We start from the raw sequence: 9,647 nt of genomic DNA, 5'->3' as shown, positions 1-9,647 counted from the left end.
TAAGATTTGTGTGTGTGTCATGTAGTACCTGGCAGATGTTCTTTGGAAGATGAAGATGGGAGAGATAGCAGAGACAGAGGCTCAGAGAATTTACCCTATTTGTCCTGTTCTAATCAAAGGTCTGACTGTGGTATGGTGCTGTAGAAACTAAACACTGTTCAGCTGAGTAAGAAACTATGCAATACAATCTGTGAATTGAAGAACTTACCACAAAATATTTGACTTCATAACAGCAGACTTACTTTGAATTACTTTGTAATGTACAGTGCCATACAAAAGTATTCATCCCCCTTGGTGTTTTTCCTATTTTGTTAAATTACAACCTGTAGTTTAAATTGATTTTTATTTGGATTTCATGTAATGAACATAAACCAAATATTCCAAATTGGTGAAGTGAAATTAAAAATGTGTTGTTTAAAAAAATTCTAAACACCAAAAAATTGAAAAGTGGTACGTGCATATGTATTCACCCCTTTGCTATGAAGCCCCTAAATAAGATCTGGTGCAACCAATTACCTTCAAAAGTCACATAATTAGTAAAATAAAGTCCACCTGTGTGCAATCTAAGATTCACATGATCTGTCACATGATCTCAGTATATATACACCTGTTCTGAAAGGCCCCAGAGTCTGCTACACCACTACGTAAGGGGCACCACCAAGCAAGCGGCACCATGAAGACGAAGGAGCCTTCCAAACAGGTCAGGGACAAAGTTGTGGAGAAGTACAGATCAGGGTTGGGTTATAAAAGAATATCAGAAACTTTGACCATCCCACAGAGCACCATTAAATCCATTATTAAAAAAATGGAAAGAATATGGCACCACAACAAACCTGCCACGAGAGGGCCGCCCACCAAAACTCATGGACCAGGCAAGGAGGGCATTAATCAGAGAGGAAACAAAGAGACCAAAGATAACCCTGAAGGAGCTGCAAAGCTCCACAGCGGAGATTGGAGTATCTGTCCATAGGACTACTTTAAGCCATACACTCCACAGAGCTGGGCTTTAAGGAAGAGGGGTCAGAAAAAAAGCCATTGCTTAAAGAAAGAAATAAGCAAACACGTTTGGTGTTCGCCAAAAGGCATGTGGGAGACTCCCCAAACATATGGAAGAAGGTACTCTGATCAGATGAGACTAAAATTGAGCTTTTTGACCATCAAGGCAAACGCTATGTCTGGCGCAAACCTAACCCCTCTCATCACCCCGAGAACACCATCCTCACAGTGAAGCATGGTGGTGGCAGCATCATGCTGTGGGGATGCTTTTCATCAGCAGGGACTGGGAAACTTGACAGAATTGAAGGAATGATGGATGGCTCTAAATACAGGGAAATTCTTGAGGGAAACCTGTTTCAGTCTTCCAGATTTGAGACTGGGACGGAGGTTCACCTTCCAGCAGGACAATGATCCTAAGCATACTGCTAAAGCAACACTCGGGTGGTTTACAGGAAAACATTTAAATGTCTTGGAATGGCCCAGTCAAAGCCCAGACCAAAATCCAATTGAGAATCTGTGGTATGACTTAAAGATTGCTGTACACCAGCGGAACCCATCCAACCTGAAGGAGCTGGAGCAGTTTTGCCTTGAAGAATGGGCAAAAATCCCAGTGGCTAGATGTGCCAAGCTTATAGAGACATGCCACAAGAGTCTTGCAGTTGTAATTGCTGCAAAAAGTATTGACTTTGGGGGGGTGAATAGATATGCACACTCAAGTTTTCAGTTTTTTTGTCTTATTTCTTGTTTGTTCCACAATAAAAAATATTTGTAATCTTCAAAGTGGTAGGCATGTTGTGTAAATCAAATGATACAAACCCTCCAATAATCCATCTTATTTCCAGGTTGTAAGGCAACAAAATAGGAAAAATGCCAGGAGGGTGAATCCTTTCGCAAGCCACTGTATACAGTCAAATAAGTACAATATTAGTTTCCATTAACTGCAGAAATTTGAATGGAATGATACTCATTTATTTAATATGATTTTCAACTGTACAGTTACAGTATAGTGCATTGATAATTCTTTGTACAATTATTTTTGATTAATCATACAAAATAATACATACAAATATTTTGATACACACATTACAAAACAAGTCTTACACTTTCTGAAGAAATGTTTAAAATATCTTCAAAGCGAGTACATAGAGGTCTGTAGGAAAACTGCCTCCATGAAATGCCACTTAAAACTTCTTAAGGATAGGGGGCAGTATTCGGAAGTTCGGATGACTGACGTGCCCAAAGTAAACTCCCTGTTACTCAGGCCCAAAAGCTAGGATATAGCATTGGATATAAAACACTCTGAAGTTTCTAAAACTGTTAAAATAATGTCTGTGAGTATAACAGAACTGATATGGCAGGTGAAAACCCGAGGGGAATCCATCCGGAATTTTTTTATTTTAGGTCACCACCCATTGAAATGCTTGTCTATGGGATATTCAAAGGAAATCCTCCCAGATTGCAGTTCCTATGACTTCCACTAGATGTCAACAGTCTTTAGAAAGGGTTTCAGGCTTGTTTTTTTTTAAATTACTTAGTAATTCAAGGTGGCTCTCATTTTGGACTGGATGAGGTCGCGCACTTCATTATTTATCTCCGGTAATGAACATACTATTCTCCGTCTTACATTTAATTATTTATTTACATATTAGGGTACCTGAGGATTGATTAGAAATGTTGTTTGACTTGTTTGGACTAAGTTTTTTGGTAACTTTTGGGATTCCTTTGTATGCATGTTGAATGAGTGGAACCGGTGGACTACTGAATCAAACGCGCCAACTAAACTGACTTTTTTGGGATATAAAGAAGAACTTTATCGAACAAAACAACCATTTGTTGTGTAGCTGGGACCCTTGGGATTGCAAACAGAGGAAGATCTTCAAAGGTAAGGGATTTATTTTATCGGTATTTCTGACTTTTGTGACGCCTCTGCTGGTTTGGAAAATGTTTTTAATGCTTTTGTATGCGGGGCACTGTCCTCAGATAATCGCATGGTATGCTTTCCCCGTAAAGCCTTTTTGAAATCTGACAAAGTGGCTGGATTAACAAGAAGTTAAGCTTTTAAATGATGTATGACACTTGTATTTTCATGAATGTTTACTTATTAAGATTTTTGTATTTTGAATTTCGCGCTCTGCAATTTCACTGGGTGTTGTCGATATGTGGCGCTAGCGTCCCACCTAGCCCAAATAGGCTTTGAGTGCTACAAGTGGAGCTACAAGACATCTAGCAAAGTGTTGACAGGAAGACAAACAGTATAGGAGAAAGTAATTGCTTTCAGTAAATTTGGTCTTCATAAACAGGAATGATTTTGAATGGAACATTTGGTACAAGAACATATCTACACACTATAAACAGAAGAAATGCATAGAAGCACCATACACTTATCGTCATCATATAAGGAAAAATAACTAATCAATGTTAAATCATCAATAAATTGCAGTCTTTATTTGATTACATTGGTTTTATGTCAGGCTTAGTGACCTTCTGTACAAACACAAGCATACAGTGAGGGAAAAAAGTATTTGATCACCTGCTGATTTTGTACGTTTGCCCACTGACAAAGAAATTATCAGTCTATAATTTTAATGGTAGGTTTATTTGAACAGTGAGAGACAGAATAACAACAACAAAAAATCCAGAAAAACGCATGTCAAAAATGTTATAAATTGATTTGCATTTTAATGAGGGAAATAAGTATTTGACCCCTCTGCAAAACAGGACTTAGTACTTGGTGGCAAAACCCTTGTTGGCAATCACAGAGGTCAAACGTTTCTTGTAGTTGGCCACCAGATTTGCACACATCTCAGGAGGGATTTTGTCCCACTCCTCTTTGCAGATCTTCTCCAAGTCATTAAGATTTCGAGGCTGACGTTCGGCAACTTGAACCTTCAGCTCCCTCCACAGATTTTCTATGGGATTAAGGTCTGGAGACTGGCTAGGCCACTCCAGGACCTTAATGTGCTTCTTCTTGAGCCACTCCTTTGTTGCCTTGGCCGTGTGTTTTGGGTCATTGTCATGCTGGAATACCCATCCACGACCCATTTTCAATGCCCTGGCTGAGGGAAGGAGGTTCTCACCCAAGATTTGACAGTACATGGCCCCGTCCATCGTCCCTTTGATACGGTGAAGTTGTCCTGTCCCCTTAGCAGAAAAACACCCTCAAAGCATAATGTTTCCACCTCCATGTTTGACGGTGGGGATGGTATTCTTGGGGTCATAGGCAGCATCCCTCCTCCTCCAAACACAGTGAGTTGAGTTGATGCCAAAGAGCTCCATTTTGGTCTCATCTGACCACAACACTTTCACCCAGTTGTCCTCTGAATCATTCAGATGTTCATTGGCAAACTTCTTGATCAGGGGGACCTTGCAGGCGCTGCAGGATTTCAGTCCTTCACGGCGTAGTGTGTTACCAATTGTTTTCTTGGTGACTATGGTCCCAGCTGCCTTGAGATCATTGACAAGATCCTCTCGTGTAGTTCTGGGCTGATTCCTCACTGTTCTCATGATCATTGCAACTCCACGAGGTGAGATCTTGCATGGAGCCCCAGGCCGAGGGAGATGACAGTTCTTTTGTGTTTCTTCCATTTGCGAATAATCGCACCAACTGTTGTCACCTTCTCACCAAGCTGCTTGGTGATGGTCTTGTAGCCCATTCCAGCCTTGTGTAGGTCTACTATCTTGTCCCTGACATCCTTGGAGAGCTCTTTGGTCTAGGCTGTGGTGGAGAGTTTGGAATCTGATTGATTGATTGCTTCTGTGGACAGTTGTCTTTTATACAGGTAACAAGCTGAGATTAGGAGCACTCCCTAATGCTCCTAATCTCAGCTCGTTACCTGTATAAAAGACACCTGGGAGCCAGAAATCTTTCTGATTGAGAGGGGGTCAAATACTTATTTCCCTCATTAAAATGCAAATCAATTTTTAACATTTTTGACATGCGTTTTTCAGGATCTTTTGGTTGTTATTCTGTCTCTCACTGTTCAAATAAACCTACCATTAAAATTATAGACTGATAATTTCTTGGTCAGTGGGCAAACTTACATAATTTGATTGGGGCTTTATAACCAATCAAATTAATTTATAAAGCCCTTCTTACATCAGCTGATGTCACAATGTCCTGTACAGAAACCCAGCCTAAAACCCCAAACAGCAAGCAATTGTGGCTAGGAAAAACTCCCTAGAAAGGAACCAGGCTATGAGGAGTGGCCAGTCCTCTTCTGGCTGTGCCAGGTGGAGATTATAACAGAACATGGCCAAGATGTTCAAATGTTCATAGATGACCAGCAGGATCAAATAATAATAATCACAGTGGTTGTTGAGGGTGCGACAGGTCAGCACCTCAGGAGTAAATGTCAGTTGACTTTTCATAGCCGATCATTCAGAGTATCTCTACCGCTCCTGCTGTCTCTAGAAAGTTGAAAACAGCAGGACTGGGACAGTTAGCACATCCGGTGAACAAGTCAGGGTTCCATAGCCGCAGGCAGAACAGTTGAAACTGGAGCAGTAGCACGGCCAGGTGGACTGGGGACAGCAAGGAATCATCAGGCCAGGTAGTTCTGAGGCATGGTCCTAGGGCTCAGGTCCTCCGAGAGAGAAAATTAAAGAGAGAAAGAGAGAGAGAATTAGAGAGAGCATACTTAAATTCACACAGGACACCGGATAAGACAGGAGAAATACTCCAGATATAACAGACTGACCCTAGCCACCCGACACAAACTACTGCAGCATAAATACTGGAGGCTGAGACAGGAGTGGTCGGGAGACACTGTGGCCCCGTCCGATGATACCCCCGGACAGGGCCAAACAGGCAGGATATAACCCCACCCACTTTGCCAAAGCACAGCCCCCACACCACTAGAGGGATGGATAACTTCAACCACCAACTTACCATCCTGAGACAAGGCCGAGTATATCCCACAAAGATCTCAGCCACGGCACAACCCAAGGGGGGGCGCCAACCCGGACAGGAAGATCACGTCAGTGACTCAACCCACTCAAGTGACGCACCCCACCTAGGGACGGCATAGAAGAGCACCAGTAAGGCAGTGACTCAGCCCCTGTAATAGGGTTAGAGGCAGAGAATCCCAGTGGAGAGAGGGGAACCGGCCAGGCAGAGACAGCAAGGACGGTTCGTTGCTCCAGTGCCTTTCCGTTCACCTTCACACTCCTGGGCCAGACTACACTCAATCATAGGACCTACTGAAGAGATGAGTCTTCAATAAAGACTTATAGGTTGAGACCGAGTCTGCATCTCTCACATGGGTAGGCAGACCATTCCATAAGAATTGAGCTCTATAGGAGAAAGCCCTGCCTCCAGCTGTTTGCTTAGAAATTCTAGGGACAGTAAGGAGGTCTGCGTCTTGTGACCGTAGCATACGTGTAGGTACGGCAGGACCAAATCGGAAGGATAGGTAGGAGCAAGCCCATGTAATGCTTTGTAGGTTAGCAGTAAAACCTTGAAATCAGCCCTTCTCTTAACGGGAAGCCAGTGTAGTAATATGATCAAATTTTGGGGTTCTAGTCAAGATTCTAGCAGCCGTGTTGAGCACTAACTGAAGTTTATTTAGTGCTTTATCCGGGTAGCCGGAAAGTAGAGCATTGCAGTAATCTAACCTAGAAGTGAGAAAAGCATGGATACATTTTTATGCATCATTTTTGGACACAAAGTTTGTGATTTTTGCAATGTTACGTAAATGGAAAAAAGCTGTCCTTGAAACAGTCTTGATATGTTCGTCAAAAGAGAGATCAGGGTCCAGAGTAACGCCGAGGTCCTTCAGAGTTTTATTCGAGACGACTGTACAACCATCAAGATTCATTTTCAGATTCAACAGAAGATCTCTTTCTTTCTTGGGACCTAGAACAAGCATCTCTGTTTTGTCCGAGTTTAAAAGCAGAACATTTGCAGCCATCCACTTCCTTATGTCTGAAACACAGGCTTCCAGGGAGGGCAATTTTGGGGCTTCACCATGCTTCATCGAAATGTACAGCTGTGTCATCCGCATAGCAGTGAAAGTTAACATTATGATTTCGAATGACATCACCAAGAGGTAAAATATATAGTGAAAACAATAGTGGTCCTAAAACGGAGCCTAGATGAACACCGAAATGTACAGTTGATTTGTCAGAGGGCAAACCATCCACAGAGACAAACTGATATCTTTCCGACAGATAAGAGCTAAACCAGGCCAGAACTTGTCCGTATAGACCAATTTGGGTTTCCAATCTCTCCAAAAAAATGTGGTGATCGATGGTATCAAAAGCAGCACTAAGGTCTAGGAGCACGAGGACAGATGCAGAGCCTTGGTCTGACGCCATTAAAAGGTAATTTACCACCTTCACAAGTGCAGTCTCAGTGTCATGATGGGGTTTTTAACCAGACTGAAGCGGTTTGAATACATTGTTTGTCTTCAGGAAGGCAGTGAGTTGCTGCGCAACAGCTTTTTCAATTTATTTTGAGAGGAATGGGAGATTCGATATAGGCCAATAGTTTTTTATATTTTCTGGGTCAAGGTTTGGCTTTTTCAAGAGAGGCTTTATTACTGCCACTTTTAGTGAGTTTGGTACACATCCGGTGGATAGGGAGCAGTTTATTATGTTCAACATAGGAGGGCCAAGCACAGGAAGCAGCTCTTTCAGTAGTTTAGTTGGAATAGGGTCCAGTATGCAGCTTGAAGGTTTAGAGGCCATGATTATTTTCATCAATCAGATGCAGGCCATCAGTCAAGTAAAAACATTGCTAATTATTATGCTCACGCAGCTGTGCCTCACAAGTAATACAACTAATGATCTATTACCAGTGTGATTATATACATAAAATGTTGAAATATCATTTCTGAGAAGAACAACATTGACTGGGCAATTGAAGCGTAGCTAATATGCGCAGATAATGTATTGGACCTATTTATTTTTACCTTTATTTAACTATAGCCTACTGCACAAACCTCATTGCTACAGAACTGTTTTTAATTGGTTAATGTTGCATAGGCTTGTGTTTAAATGTTTAAAAAATGTTTAAAAAAAAATCTGAGCAATAGATCTCGGCTTGCATTTTGACTCAGAAAGTGATCTTGACTCAGAAAAGGTTGGTGACCACTGCTCTATACCAAAACAATACCACTGCAAAAAGAAGGCATATTAGCCAGACACAGAATGGCACTTGATGCAGCCAGATAAACTGAGCAACTGCTCTGTCCAATCAGTGGGCATCTTTTGAGTTCAATATCATTACGTTCAATTTTTTTTACATCAACATTTTACAGAGACACCCATGTATGCATTAATGGATCAATTATACCATCATACAATCAATTTTACTTTGTTTTTACCAATCCAACTACATATTGGTAATCATTTATTTGAATGGTAAATCTCTATTAATAAACATGGTAAATCAAGATGTAGCCTAGGCCTATCCACAATACAGGTAAATGCATATTTAACAGGAGTGAGTGCATGTATTGAGTTATCGGGCTTGTTTTGGCTTATTTCATGGTTCTACAGATGACAAAAAAATATGTTTACCTTCCATTTGGGAATTATTTTATTGTACTGATCAACAACCTTTTCATAGAAGTAGTTTATTTTATAAAACATTTTCTTTTTAACCAGTAATGACTTCAATGTAAGAGGGGGGTAGCCCTTCTGATAATCTTTGTGAGAGACGTGAGAGAGACCCAATAATGTCTATTTACCACCACGAACCGACGCTGGCACTAAGACCGCACTCAGGGAGCTGTATAGGGCCATAAGCAAACATTTAAATGGGGAAAACCTAGTCAGTTGTACAACTGAATGCCTTCAATTGAAATGTGTCTTCCACATTTAACCCAACCCCTCTGAATCAGAGAGGTGTGGGGGGCTGCTTTAATCGACATCCATGTCTTCAGCGCCCGGGCAACAGTGGGTTAACTGCCTTGCTCAGGGGCAGAATGACAGATTTTTACCTTGTCAGCCCGGGGATTTGATTCAGCAACCTTTACGGATAATGGCCCAACACGCTAACCACTAGGATACCAGATGTGGTGCTCCTAGTTATGGTGATTTTAAATGCAGGAAAACTTAAATCCGTTTAACCTCATTTCTACCAGCATGTAACCTGTCCAACTAGATGCAAAAAACTCTAGATCATCTTTACTCCACACACAGAGATGCATACAGAGCTCTCCCTCCCCCTTCATTTGGCAAATCTGACTATAACTCCTGAGTCCTGTTACAAGCAATAACTCAAACAGGGAGTACCAGTGACGCGCTCAATACGGAAGTGGTCCGATGATGGTAAACTACAGGACTGTTTCGGTAGCACAGATTGGAATATGTTCAGGGATTCATCCAATCTGCATTGAGCTAAAGGCTAGAGCTGCCGCTTCAAAAGAGTGGGACACTAATCCGGACACTTATAAGAAATCCTGCTACGCCCTCCGACAAACCATCAAACAGGCAAAGATCCAATACAGGGCTAAGATCGAATCATACTACAACGGCTCTGATGCTCGTCGGATGTGGCAGGGCTGGCAAACTATCACGCGAGCTGCCAAGTGAAGCAAGCCTACCAGACAAGCCAACTGCCTTTTATGCTCGCTTCGAGGCAAGCAACACTGAACCATGCATGAGAGCACCAGCTTTTCCGGGTGACTGTGTGATCACGCTCTCCA

The sequence above is a fragment of the Salmo trutta genome, chromosome 23 (genome assembly GCF_901001165.1).
Source record: "Salmo trutta chromosome 23, fSalTru1.1, whole genome shotgun sequence".
NCBI lineage: Eukaryota > Metazoa > Chordata > Actinopteri > Salmoniformes > Salmonidae > Salmo > Salmo trutta.
Note: the sequence above shows the minus strand (reverse complement) of the source record.